This window comes from Diprion similis, chromosome 4, assembly GCF_021155765.1.
Source record: "Diprion similis isolate iyDipSimi1 chromosome 4, iyDipSimi1.1, whole genome shotgun sequence".
Taxonomy (NCBI): Eukaryota; Metazoa; Arthropoda; class Insecta; order Hymenoptera; family Diprionidae; genus Diprion; species Diprion similis.
In genome coordinates this window covers 24,093,556-24,107,718 of record NC_060108.1, presented here as the reverse complement: position 1 = coordinate 24,107,718, position 14,163 = coordinate 24,093,556, and positions in this window count along the sequence as shown.

The following is a 14,163-nucleotide window of genomic DNA, read 5'->3' as shown; positions in this document are numbered from 1 at the left end:
ATATGTTCGTCGCTATAGAGCTTCAAGGATCGACTCCATTCGCTTGTCTAGATAATTCATCCAATTCATTAATTCCAATTGAGAAATGAAAGAAGCGAGAGTAAAAAGTAGGTCGAGTTACAATCACATCCATTCGATTGTCGCAGATATCTCCGTACGAAATACGTTACAGATATGCACTCAAAGTAGCGATTACCAAGGAACATTCAGCCGAAAAGGGTGGCGGAGGGTCGTCCTTTTGTCAGGGTAAGTGCCGAAGGCGATGGGTCGACCAGCGATCACCAATCGCCGTCAACAATATCCAGGGAACTGCTTTTTGATGCAATCTTGGTAATGGATTTCTCGCAATTCATCGCGTCCACTTTCACAGAGCACTTGGTAGATGGAAGTGCGATAAAAATCAGCCCTAATCACGTCTCTTGGTCTGCATTTCGCTAGTTTCAGTTCCCACCGACCTTTGACCAATTCTCAGAAACTGGAACTCACAATTTGTGATCGTGAAATGCGAAAACTGACGATTACAATATCGTTTCTTGTGATGGCAAAGGTACCGGAGACAATGAAATCATTCACCGAAATGAAATCGGAATGAAAATTGTCTTCGCCCCTTTTATTCGACCGACGTATTTCCCGACAGAGAGGCAAATCCGAAGCAACTCATTATCATGCCTGCGTCATTTAAAATTGGCGAGAAATTCGTGAGTTCACATTGCGTGAGTAATAATAACGCTCGCGATAAAAAAGGCCGCTGGTCGGAGAAGATTTTTGTACAATGTCACGCAGGGAGAAATGTTTGGGTAGAACACTGGGTATAATTTGTTCGACAAACCTGCAGAGAGGAAATATACGTTTACACACTGATACTTACCTGTATTCTCACAGGAAGCGTGTCGTCGTTGTATTGCCACAATAAATTGCAAGCAGATGAAAGCCTCGCAACAAGAGGTGTGCAGGAGCTGCGTATAATCTACAATACGGAGTAACAAAGGGAGGAAAAATGTTTTTTTCACGCTCAACGAATCGTCTAACGGGGTATAAAATTGACTTTGAAAATCGTTACCCAAGCTCGGAATACTCGCAATCCCTTATCATCGTCATCATTATGCGTTCCTCGGTTGAAATTCATTCATCCCGAAGGCACCGTTTGCTTTTTATTTTCGTTTATTTCCATTGTTTTCGAACCCCTGCACGTTGCCACCTTTAAAAAACGATCTCCCACAGCGCCGGCCGGCATTTCCGCAAATTTTTAAATTTCATCTTTCGCGCCCATCTGCGAGAGTCGAGTCTCCTCTGCAGCCGGAAAAGATGTGACGGATATCAGAACGGAATTTTGATGTTAAAACTGGAGGAGAAGGCTTTTGGTTAACGTTCTCGGATAGCGGAAGGGATTATCGAACGACGCGTTGTTTCCTTTTCGTCGCTCGTCCAGAGTAACATTAACGAGGGGTCTTAAGTCCCGGGTTAAGGCAAATAACGATCAGTCGACTGGGAATGCAGCTCAAAGCCCGGAGCAGGGTGGCTGCAAGGTGGTGGAACGGCGAGGTTGCGACAGTCAAGGTTTAACGACGGCTTTCACCAAGCCCTAAAACGTCTCTTATAAATCCCCTCGCAACTCGTCAATTAGAGCTTTACGACTCGCTTGAAGTTAGGGAGGGAAAATTCGCCAGCTTACAGACTACAATGAGCTAGATTGTCCGATCCGTTGCATTGCAGCCGTTGTTTCCCGCCTCATGTGTGATGGAAAAAACTTTGTTTTCTTCACGTCGAAAAGCCCTTTTCCAAAACCCTCCCCCTCCCCCATCCCTTGGACCAGCCATACTTGTACAGCCGACGGAGCTGAATGATTCCTCCACTCCTCCAATCATTTTGTGCGATCAACGTGCCGGACAGCCTTAAATCGCTCACTCAGATTTATCGCTGCAGAAACTACGGGATTCTGCGGGAAGACCGTGTTTCGCATTGAAAGTTAACGGCGGTGACGTCACCTAGCCACGACTCTTTCGGCTATTTTGCTCCGAAATAAATGGAGCCGATAAATTCCCCCTTCCTTGAATTTCCCCTGAAGAAGTGGCTCCTCGACTTGTCTATGGGTTCCTTTATATATTTTTCCGATCTCCCGATTGTCGATTCTTCCTCTCACCGTTTTTGTTTCTGCTTCTTTTGCTCTAGTATAATATATGTATTCATTCGAGCCGAATTTGACGAATCGTCGGCGAGAATCCTGAATTCTGTACAAGATTCCGCCAATTTGTCACGATCGAGGGATAGCGCAAATTTTTGCGTATGCAAACTAGGTAATTCAGTCAGCTTTCAAGCTCTGAACTCCTTTTGCACCCTCCTTCCATGTTTCACTCCTTTTATTTCTCAAAACTCGACTCCTTTCTGTATAAAATAACGAGAGTTTGCGTGGCGTCGTGTAATTAGCCAGACAAACGAATGACTAATTGCACTTTATTAAAATGAATTATCGCTGTGAATTAGCGTTGCAACAATAACCATAATAATAATAATAATAATAATAACAACAATAACGGTCATAGTTATAATAATAATGATTCTCATCGTAAGAGAATAAACCGGAAATGAAAATTATAAACAAGGAAACCGAAGCAACGTAGCTAAGTAACAGACATAATCATAAACTCGTTTTAAGGCATATTATTATCGACAAAATATCACCAATTCGGAAAAATTATTTAGCATTAATCTGATCGCTCGTTGTTTGTTTCAATATCACTTCGAATACAATCTGTACAGTTCTCACGTTGATTAAATTCTGGGTAAAAATATTTGAAGTAAATTTTCAAGGCTCATAAATAAATTTGTAATTGTACGATTTTTCGGCACTTTGGTGAAAAATGGTCCAGGCAACGGCGTTGAGCTTGCGGGTGTTAATGCCGATTCTCATCGTATACGGGATAGGCGCACAAAGGCGTAGATTTAAGCTTCAGCGTGAACATTGGTGCGGCTAGAAGCCTCGGAGAGGGGGAGGAGGGCGAGGGAACTTGGTTAACTAGCGCTTTGGAATGGCGGGCGTCTGCAGGGCGATACGGGGGTTAACTTATACGGTAATTAGAGGTAGTTTGGCCATCCATCCTTGTTACGTTCATTTGAATCAACCCTTGGTCACAGCGCGGGCACGCCGAGGGCTCGTCTGACACGACCCAGCCACCCAGAAACCTTCAGACCTCCCTTATACGACGCCCGGTTCGTCGCCCAGCCCTTTCACCTTAGCTGCTGCTTTCGCCGGGTTAACCGACTCTACTTTTGTCGTCGGAGTCATACGTCTTTCGCCTTTTACAGGGTGTCCTTCGCCAAAATAGCCACGAGCTCACCGGAAATCGATGGCTTTACGTTCGTTCTTTGAGCAGCGGTACAAGAATTCGCAACGGGGATATCGATGAGGGAGAATTCCGGGCACTATGCGTCGTAGGGAACCATTACACCCATTACAAGTTGTATGGAATGTAAATATGGATTTTATTTTTATCGTCTTGTTGGAAATCCTGGAGGCTTTGAAAGATTCACATTCGATTTGTGGACTGTTTGAAAACATCGAAACAACATCTTACGTAGTTGCTTAGTTTATTGTAAGCACTGTGGTTGATGATTTAAGCGCAGAATACCGATTTATTGTTTATTCCATTCCCAAAAAAATTTAGGAAATAAATGATATTTTGCAAATTCACACTCCTAAGCTAAAACTGCATGTTTTCAGAAGAGAACAACGCGCCTTGTGAAGTCATATTGGATAACTGATGTACACTTTCTACCTTACGATCGATAATTAATCGGTTTTTATAAAAAAAATGGCTCTATTAGCTAACCTTGTATGACCTACTGCCCATAAATTGATTACCTACGGAAAATGTGGTTTTTCATGTTTAAACAGCAAATATAGACCATGATTTTTCTGCAACCGTCAAAATTTATAGTATATATATATATATATATATATATATATATATATATATATATATATGTATGTATATATATAGCAATGCCCCCTGCAGGAGATGCAGGAGACGAGCTTGGCTTTTACCCTGGCTTTTAATAAGCTGATTACGGAAAGATTCAGGAGCAATCCTTACTGTGTTGGTTTTTCACCATTTCTCTTTGCAGCTTGTTTGTTTGCTCGGTCTTTGGGGTGTATTCTTTGCGTTGTACGTTTCTTCTTTCCTTCCTCTTTGGACTTGATTCGCAAGGCGGAAAAGCTGCTTTTGCGCTGCTACGTGATTTCCTGTTGAATTTCAATTTATTAAAATGCCAAATGCCGCTGCAGGCTTATATCTGTCCCCGCCACTCTTCCAACTCACGGGCAATACTTTTCTGTTTCGCGTTCTCGAATGCGGAGTATAAAAGGCCGTTCTGAATTTCTGAATATAAACAGCAATATTTTGCAATTCATGGTCGAGCCATTTCGCGCGACAGCAAACCCGGCTGTATAAGCACGATGCAGACAGACTTCAACCGTTACCCTGAATTATTCATTTTATTTTTCCTACCTTGAGCCTTTTTTGCCTTCATGTTTCCGCGGTCCGTGCGCACCTTATGCGTAAATATTCTCAACATGAATTCCGAGTTTCGACCATTTTCCAGACGGCACTGTTTCAATTCGACATCATCAACAGATGCAGCTATGTAAAAACATGTAATGTCTGCCGTGTAAAAACGTGACGTTACAGAACAAACCTCGCAAAGTTCGAAAATTGAATTTCGATATTTTATGGACCGGAGATTTTCTTTAATTTGTGATATAATAAAGCGAGCCCCGGAAAAAAGTAAATTACGACCACGCTCAAAATCTTTCGAGGAGCGCGAAAGGAAAAGTTTCGCGAACTCATAATTTTCCAGAAACGCGTGTGCAGGGCGAAGGAGCCGAAGGTTGAGAAAGTTTCGAGTTCTTTGGTTCAAAGTTCAGTTCAAGTGCGCTGCTTTTTTCCAGCCACTGATCCACCCCCGTTGCGCTCACGTCCCCTCCTCCATTTCCGCTTTTTCCCTACATTTCTTAGCATCCTCAGGTGTGAGCAGCTCAATTCTGACTATAAAAATGCACACGCGTCGAATCCGAGACTCTTCTTCCTTATTCTGTCGCGACTTTATTTTCCTGAAAAAACTTTCGTTTATTAAGATGAAAACAAATTATTTTCCGGGATTATAGAGTTTCCCTTTACGAGCGAGCTTTGTCAACTTGGAAAAAGGAACTTTCTTTCCTTTATTTTTTCCATTTTTACTCCTTCAACTCGCTTTTATTATTCCTAACCCCCGTCGCGTCGGCTCTCGCTACTTTTCCCTCTTCGCTCCCTTCTCTCTCTCACTCTCTTTCTCTTCCTCTTCACGCCTGGTCCATTGTTTGTAGCTCGACAAATTCACCCCCGTCACGGTGTCAACGAATCCCTTTCTCCCGCCCCTTTCTCTTTCTTTCTTTTTCTCTCTCTCTCTTTCTCTCTCTCTCTCGCTCGGTTGACGCGTAAATATTATTATTTGCTAAATCGCAGCACCCGCCTTCTAATCTCACCGCCAAGGCAACTGGAGCAATTTTTGCCGGCTTCGAAAGCTCTAACCGCGAATCTCATCGTCGTCGACAAGACGCACACTTGGTTGAGCAAACAGTATAGAGAGCCCGAGTATTATACGCTGCAGAGCTTTATTCGCTCCCGAATTGGGCTGCAGGATGCAGAAGCTCGATTCCTAATGAGAGCAACCATCCGCTGACTTACGGCTCCGGCGTTATTCGTGTCGCAGACTCGGTTATGCCCGTATTTACAATGCCAACCAACTCCATGAGGACCCTGGAGTAGTCAATCGAGACGACGTCCCTCAGAGTCAGCAGGATGTTTGCTGAACCGCGCTGAGGATCCCCAATTTCACGCGGGACTTGCTCTACCTACACAATTCGCAAGCAACGCATACATGGACGGGACTTTGTCTCAAGCCGACGTCTGACATGAAAACTCGGAACCAGAAGCAGTGGAACCCTAATTGCAATATCTGTTTTTTTTTTTTTTTTTTTTTTTTTTTAATTTTTATTCTAGGATAATGCAGAAAAAAGATAAATGTTCAGACGATGGATTGCGAATCTGGATGGATATGCGATCGGCATTATCGAGAGAGCGGTTTCGGCTGTCTATCGAATCTCCGAAACGCAAGCCCTTTGCTTTATGGCTTCTGATCGCTATATAGTCGGTTGCCAAATGGAGCGTGGATATGATCGGGCAATAAAATTATTGGTTTTATCATTCGTCGAGTATCAGATCCTGGGAATATCTGTCTCTACGCCAAGAGACGGTGTTATAAATAGATCGCGCGATGTGTTATTGCTCATCGATTTTGCAATTGGACAAATTATCTTCGCGCAACGAGATGGGTCTAGTCAATGTTCATAAACTGGCAACACAAATGCGATCAAGAAATTCAAATTCTCTCGAATAATTGGCCAACGAGACGAAGTTTATTCGACAATTTTTCAGTCGGATGAATTATTATGGATTTATGGGGTGGAATTTCTGTCTAGTATTTTTTCACGTTTTACCTGCCATCACGTAAAAGCTTCGTCATAACTATAATACAACGTGTATGACGTGCGCGGCTAATTCGCTTTTCGGACATGTAAATGCATTTACCCATGCATTTACACGTGTGGTTGTTATTCATCCGGCAGTTGCAGTACGTGACTCAACCTCACCGTAATTTCGATGAAGTACTACCTTAGTTTTCAGAACCTGCACTAAACGTGGAGAAGCTGGGTGTGCAACCACCTGTATCTGCTGCAATCGCGTCTCCCTGCAACTTCGGTACGCTTCCTATTATAATAATGAACCCCAAGCTGCATGACAAGCGTTGTACCAACCCGAGATGTAATTACGTGATTTCAAACAACGGAGGGAGGATATTTCTGGATCTAAAACTCGATCGCCAGGCATGAATTATCAACTAAGAATCACGGAAATACTATGAAAGTGTCGCTGAAAATTCTGCAATTCGATTGATTTTGTAATCTGAGATATGAATGATGAAATTCATTTCCGAAATACCGTGGATTGGAATCGAGTGAATTTTACGCGTATCATATTATGTTCAACAAATTATAGAATTATATAACACGCAATGCGACTGAACAAAAATTTTTCTATCATATTTTTACTCTTCTTCAAAAAACCGTTTGTTCGTCAAGATCGTGCTTTATCTTATTCCGATATTTTTTTTATTTATTTCCCGACCGTCGAGACTCCAATCTTCGTAAAAAAAAAATTCCAAACCCCTCCGAAAGCAGCGGCAGCATTCTTATCTTTCAGGAAGATGAGTAATTTTTTATTTGCTTGTAGAAAAACTGAGGGCAGAAAATCGGTGTGAATAAAGCTGAGGATAAATTTGAACAAATATACGTACAATTGTACAGGGGAAAAACTAATAATGACAATAATTATTATTTTTACACAGCTGGGAGTGAAGGACGTATTTTTATTCAAATTCTAACTGAAAAAAAAGGATCGAAAAGGTGATTCTGACTGATAGATATCAGCTCCGATTCCCTGCATCAGACGTACGTGTGAAACGTAATTTTCTCCGTCCACGGTTCGTCGGATCAGGCGTCACATCCCACATGTAAACACGTACTGTATGTACGGTACATAGGTAATACCAATGCGGAATACGTAAGCCGGAAACGGATGAGTGTTCGCCTGCAAGCGTCCTTGATAAGAGCAAATATCCACGTCCACCCGACCCGAAGGGTTGAAGTGAAGACGAAAAAATGGGAAGAAGGAAGAAACAGAGGGATGGAAATAAAAATAATAACTAAATAAAATAAAATAAAATAACGGACGAGCAGGAATGGGACACGTCAATCGGCCCTCGCCGACTTTCCTCCGCTGAGCGAGGAATCCTCCCTCGGGATCGGGTTCCTCCTCCCCTCAGATCGTTGACGGAATACCAAACGGTGGAAATATCCTCGAAGAAATATCGAAAATATCCATCGATAGCTAGGCTAGTGCAACGGCCAACCGGAAGCTGACCGGATTGCTGAGCGCTCCATGCGAAGGATGCTGATGGAGAGGCGGCCTTGTTTTCGACGAGCGACTGTCGACGAAAGGGGTGAAGAAGAGAAAAATAAATAATGAAACAGGAGACAGGAAACAACGCAAATTTCCCGAGTATAATTACGCATGATAATTACGCTGAGAGCTTGAGGGGCGCTTATAGAGACAAAGAGAGAGAGAGAGAAGTGGAAATCGGAGGAAAGCATCGAGTGAAATTCCATTTTTTACAGTTACTATGAAAAATTCTAGTTAATTAATTTTCTTACAATGATCATTCAATTTGGGTACAGTTGGAATCAGAAGAAAATATGGCACAATTAGTAACTATTTAGTGGAATTATAACATATTTTCAGGTTACTAAAATAGCAAATCTGTTCGTTTAGTTGACTGAGTTTTCATCAGTTAATAAAGCCTCAAAAGTATCGGGATAGTTTCAGGAAAATATGAAATACGTGTGACCGCAATTAAAAAAAAAATAGTACAATACTTACTAGATTTTATGGTCACAGGTTCACATTTAGATTTGGATTTTTACCCAGAACTACGATATCTGTTGGTTATTGTAAAAAAAAAAAAATGCGTAAAGCCAATAATTAAAAATTTCTCCCGGGTCGATAGGGGGTGGGGGTCAAATTTTTTCGGAATCTTGATTTCCGAAAGTGTCATTGATTGGAATGACTTCTAGTCAGCGACACTTTAAAAAAATCAAGATTTTCAATAACTCATCTTTCTTCATTTTATTTTCGCATGCTTGAAATTCCGATGCTTTCGGTCATTCCAAATATCGAGCCTTCAAGTTTTGACCCCCAGAGGGTTGAGTGTGTTGGTCCATAAGAGTTTTTCGTCGGACGAATCGCTAGGTGCTAGCATATTGCAAATACGCTTGAATTGGTCATAAAACGTACGTAGGAAGCAAATAAAATCCGACATATAACGCGGAGATGAGACCTGATCTCAACCCGAACAAACGGCCGAATCCCCACAAGACGTCTATCGAGACGCACATATCATATGCTTACATATCATATGTATGTACAACCAGTCACTGAGTGCGCCACGACGAAGAAACTTGGAGATTTTTCCCCTCAGGCAAAGGGGATGAGGGAGAAAGAGCGATCAGTCGCCTCTCTTGTAGCGTCTCTATGTCGGCGTTACACGGCTCTTGAATTGCATCAATTCCGTGCTTCGACACGCTAGTATTAAAATGTTCGAGTATGTTGAAGATACGGAAATGTAGGAATACCTCATACATAAGTTTACGAGTATTTTACGGAGCTATATCCGGTTGAAAATTTGCCGTGAAAATGCGCCACAATTTTACGGGAAACCGAAAACATAAAACTGAAGGGTTGAAGATAAACTCCAAGATAAAATCGCGCCGATTGTTTCCCGTGCTAATTAGCTGCAGGGGAATCGATGGACAGGGGCGATAAACTTAACCTGATCTGCGCTGGTTGGTAATCGAGTCGAAAACTTCAATTCCCCTCGGAAGTTGGATCTGAGATAATGTCATTCGGGATAAAAGTTTCGATTCGATCGATTTGACTTTCCAGGGACAAATCAGAATATCAAGTTTAGATTCAAATCACGACAGAGTTTAATATACGATGTGCATGCATAACGAGTCTACGGATCTCCCCGTTTATGAAGCTATAGAAAAAACTTTGAATCAAGTAAGAGCTTTGCAGAGAATTCAGAAATGCAAGATTCTGAAAATTCAAGTTACGATACAGCAGAATTCTGAAAAATAAAGCTTCAATGGAGTAAAATTCGAAAATTGAAACATAATCGCACAGCGTAGTTTACTCAAACTTGTGGCAGTAAAAAGTCAGAAAAACTGAAATAATAATATGGAAAATCTAAAGCAAAGTAAGATCAAAATGGCGATACTTCTCCAAGCTAGAAATTTACAGAAATGAAAATTTTGATTTCTTTACTCTGAGAATCACCACCAAATAATTCGGATTTTGGTGCTTTCGGAACTCCTCAAATTCGGAGTTTCAACCCCGCCCCATAATTTTCTAGCCTGCTTGGAAAATCACGTCAGCTACAAGTTCGCAACAGCATTGATCTTGCGATCCATGTACTTACGATCACCCAACTAAAAGAAATCGCGAATCCACCCGGCGCAGCTACGTATCCTTCTAAGAAGTCCTGCAGGGTTTAGCTTCGAGCTTTTCAGCGTGATATTGCCTCGTCCAATATATCGGGGCGTGATATTGTGGCATGGAAGGCGTGAAACTGAGACTATTATTGTAGCGTCTCTCGAGTGCATTTTAACCCACCCTATAAAGAGAGAAGGAAAAAATAATCTCATGACCGGGATCAGGGTGCTTAGAAAATAGAAACCCGCAGCAATAAATTTTCGCCAAAGGCTTAGCCAGCAAGTAAGATTGCAATTTTTCGAGACTTACCTCTAAGCTGTAAAAGTTACACCGTTCGAAACTCGCTCGAAATGAAACCAATTAAACTTCAGATCTCCGTTTTCATTTCTCCTCAAGAACAAAGGATGCGGTTCAAATTAATACAGGCTCCAGCTCGTTAATGATGACGGAATTAATTGCAATTAGGTTCAAATAACGAGCCGGTCTCAACAGCCTTATACACACCTTCTCTCGATTCTAGATATATTATACAAACAGGCACGTTGCTCTTCACTTCCTTAGCTGGAATAACTATACCCTTCCCTCGACCATATTCCTTACATTTCCTCCCACAGGACCGCAACTTCTTTGCGTAGAAGTGAAATATTCCAGATATTCGATTTCATCTAAAAAAAAATCGCGTGATTCAAGATTTTCAAAAGTCACTTGATCAAAAACATAAATCCATTAATGAAAGTCACCTCGGTCGAGTTCTGCACTGTTCAAACTACAAGATAAACGGAGCAGCGTGCGCAATACTGCAGGGAAGTAATTAATTATTATCCCTTTCCGTATTCCGTAAACACGTAAAGTCCAAGTTCAACAAAGTTGAGCCCGAAATTCTGTGGGACAGGTTGATTCGAGAAACGGAAAGCATGTGACAGGAATTTATAACCAACATATCAAAAAGGGGATGTGAATAAACCCGATTCTCCCGCAATTCGTTTCCTCTCGACATTCGCTCCTTTACTTTCCTCCCGGATTCTCGACCCGCCATTACTAGCTCAATTTTAATCACTCCGAGCTTCTCGTTCAGCTTAACTCACCGTCTGACCGTATCCAGTCTCTTTCCTTAAGCTCGGCAAACCCGCTGCTAATTCAAATGGAATCCCTCACTCTGGTCGGCGAAGACCCCTCGGTGTCACCGGGTATTAAAAGACTTCCATTTTTCGTTGGGCTTTTTCCTCCTTCGCTTTATCCGATGATCCGCTTCTTCGGTTTTTCGTCCCTTCAGACCCAGTTGAAATTTTTTCTTAGTGGTCGGGTACCGCTCAGGTCAATCCTGTTATCAAATCTCTCGTCAGACACAAAATTCATTCGAGTGATGAAACGCATTCCTGACAACATCTAAATGGCTGGAAGTACCTTTCCGCCATTTTCTGGACGGACAGAAAGTCACTTCGATCACTGTTGGTTGCGGCGAATTTTCTCAAGACAAACTGGCAGCCATCTTCAGGCGTCTGAGTAGGTACCTGAGGTTTTTAATGAAACATCATCTCGATTTACATCGCACGCAAGAAACGTACAGAAATGAGACCTCCGGCTGGGTGTCAAGTATAGAAAATCAATTTCTTCACAGAGCTAATTGTAATCGATCTGCTTAAATATTGTAAGAAAACTGTGTGATCCTGTGGAATGGAAAAATCGGTATTAGCAAAAGGTAACGCAGAGCTAACTTCAGCGTAAGTATTGATTTTCTAATAGAAATCCTGGCGTGAACCGCGAATTGAAATTACTTGGGAATCTAAATTATTCCAACGTGAGTAAGATGTGCTCAAGAAACTTAGCAGGATTAGTATCGTTTTAAACCCGACTAATCGTAAGTCCCAGTGATACATTAGATCACAGCTCGTCAGGAGGTATATTAATGCGCGTTGATCAGTGGAGTCTCCGCGGAAAATATCTTCTCAAGCTTTTGCCGCGAGTAGTGAAAACGAATTTTTTCCATTTCCAAAGAGTCTTTTTTCCACCATTTCGTCAATGAGAAGAAATTCCCAGCCGTATTTTGTCCGGCGAGTAAAAAGTAGAGAAGCAAAAACTGAGCAGAAGAAGAAAGGGGAAGGAATGAGAAGAAATTCAACAGCTATATTATACGCTTCAGGTTTCCTTGTACATCACTTTTGTTATTTGTTTTATTTATCTCTCCGATTTCTTTTTTCCACTCCAGTTTCGTAGGAGAAATGTGTCGCGTGAAAGAGGCCGAGTGAAATTCGCGATGACACCGGGGTGAAAAAGAGGAGGAAGTTTCGTCATTCATCGCGCTCACAGCGCTGTGATAAGCAGAATAGAAAATTTATACGTTTCGTTTACGCTTAGGTACTGTGCGTAGGTGTAGTCGTCAGACGAGAGTTCTGATTACACAACGGAGGAAAGTGAAATATGTTTCGCCGAACAGCGCATGTAAGATCCCCGATTCAAACTTCTAGATCTAACTTGAAACTTTATCTTCTTACGTTTGTTCTTAATTACTGTACTCAATTTTTATTCCCAAAATTTCCGGAGCATTATTAAATCAAACGCTTGAACTGGAGTAAGCGTTGCAGTTATAAATTACTGTCTTCTTGCTCGTGCAGTTTTGCATGTGTGAAAACGAAATAGGGATGAAATTGTCTTTTTAACGATTAAATTTCAATTGAAAATTTTTCTCGAGGATTATTCAAACTTGATGAATCAATTACGCAGAGTTAAAGCGATAAAACTAGACGAGGAAACCCAGTTTTTCATCCCCTCACAAGTTTGTGTACAAGTATATTTATAGCTAGAATAACCGGGTAGCTGACTGCGGTGAATTTTTGTATCATTGCTGTTGAAAAGAAAGTTTGTTTAACTGGGGCCATTAGGCAGTTAACCAGCCGCAGAGGGCTCATTAGAATGCGGCGCGGGGCTGAGCGTATTACGCAAAAGAAGAGGCAAAAGAAAAGTCACATTAGGGGAAAAAATTGCAAACTCAGTTCGCGTTCCGGTGAATTTGGAAAAAAAAAGAAGTAGGTCGAAATGAAATGATGGAGGGTAAATAGAGTAAATATTAAAACCGAAGGTCTACCGACAGATGAATATTAAATTATACCTTCGATATTTCATCAATCTTTTTTGCCGTCTAGGCATAATATAATACATAACACCGTAGCTGCACGGAGACTCGAAGCTGAGCTTTTTCTCTCGCTTCTTTATCTCTCGGCCTTTTCCTACTTTATTTTTTTATTTTTTTTTATCTCAAAGTTAGCGGCGGGAAAAGTTGAACCCGGGTCAAAGCTCAAGTCCCGATAATCCCTGGGGATAAGAGTGGCTTCGCTGAGAGGAGGGTGGGAGGCCAGGGGTGAGAAGGTGGTTATACTGGATGAAAAGTCGGGGGAACAATTCTCTTCTTCACAGCTTCGGCATACGCTGCAGTCTCGGTGCAAATCGTGCTAATAGAAACTTTGGAAAATTTATACTGTCTGATTACTTTGACCCTTCCCTTTCCCTTCTTCGCCATTTTTCTAGCATGACCCTGGCGAAAATTTTATACCCCAAATTACTAAAGTCTTCGAAATGACGTTGAAAACGAGTGGATCTACTCATTTTCTACGCCATTTCGAACACTTTCGTAATTTGGTGTGGAAAATTTTCGCCAGGGGTGGCTTGTGAAATGTAATGAAACAGCTTCAAACTGCTCCAAACGCAATTATCCGGAAACTATTCTGCCATATTCCCTACTCATCAACATTTCTGACAATTTGTTACATATTTGTTAGACCGCTTCAGGCTTCTGCTGTTGTTATATGTATATGTCCTAATATACATCCGATGTCATCAAGAGTTTTACGATTTAACGGAAATCAGTGTTCAGTAATTTACCGTAAGGGAATCTGTTCAAATTCGATGAATTCGTGCGTTTTAATATTTGCTCGACACAAATGAATGTGACTCCGCTTTAACAGTCGATGCTATTCGACTTCAAATATTCCTTCTTTTTCCCCCTCGATTGTTTAAACACGCG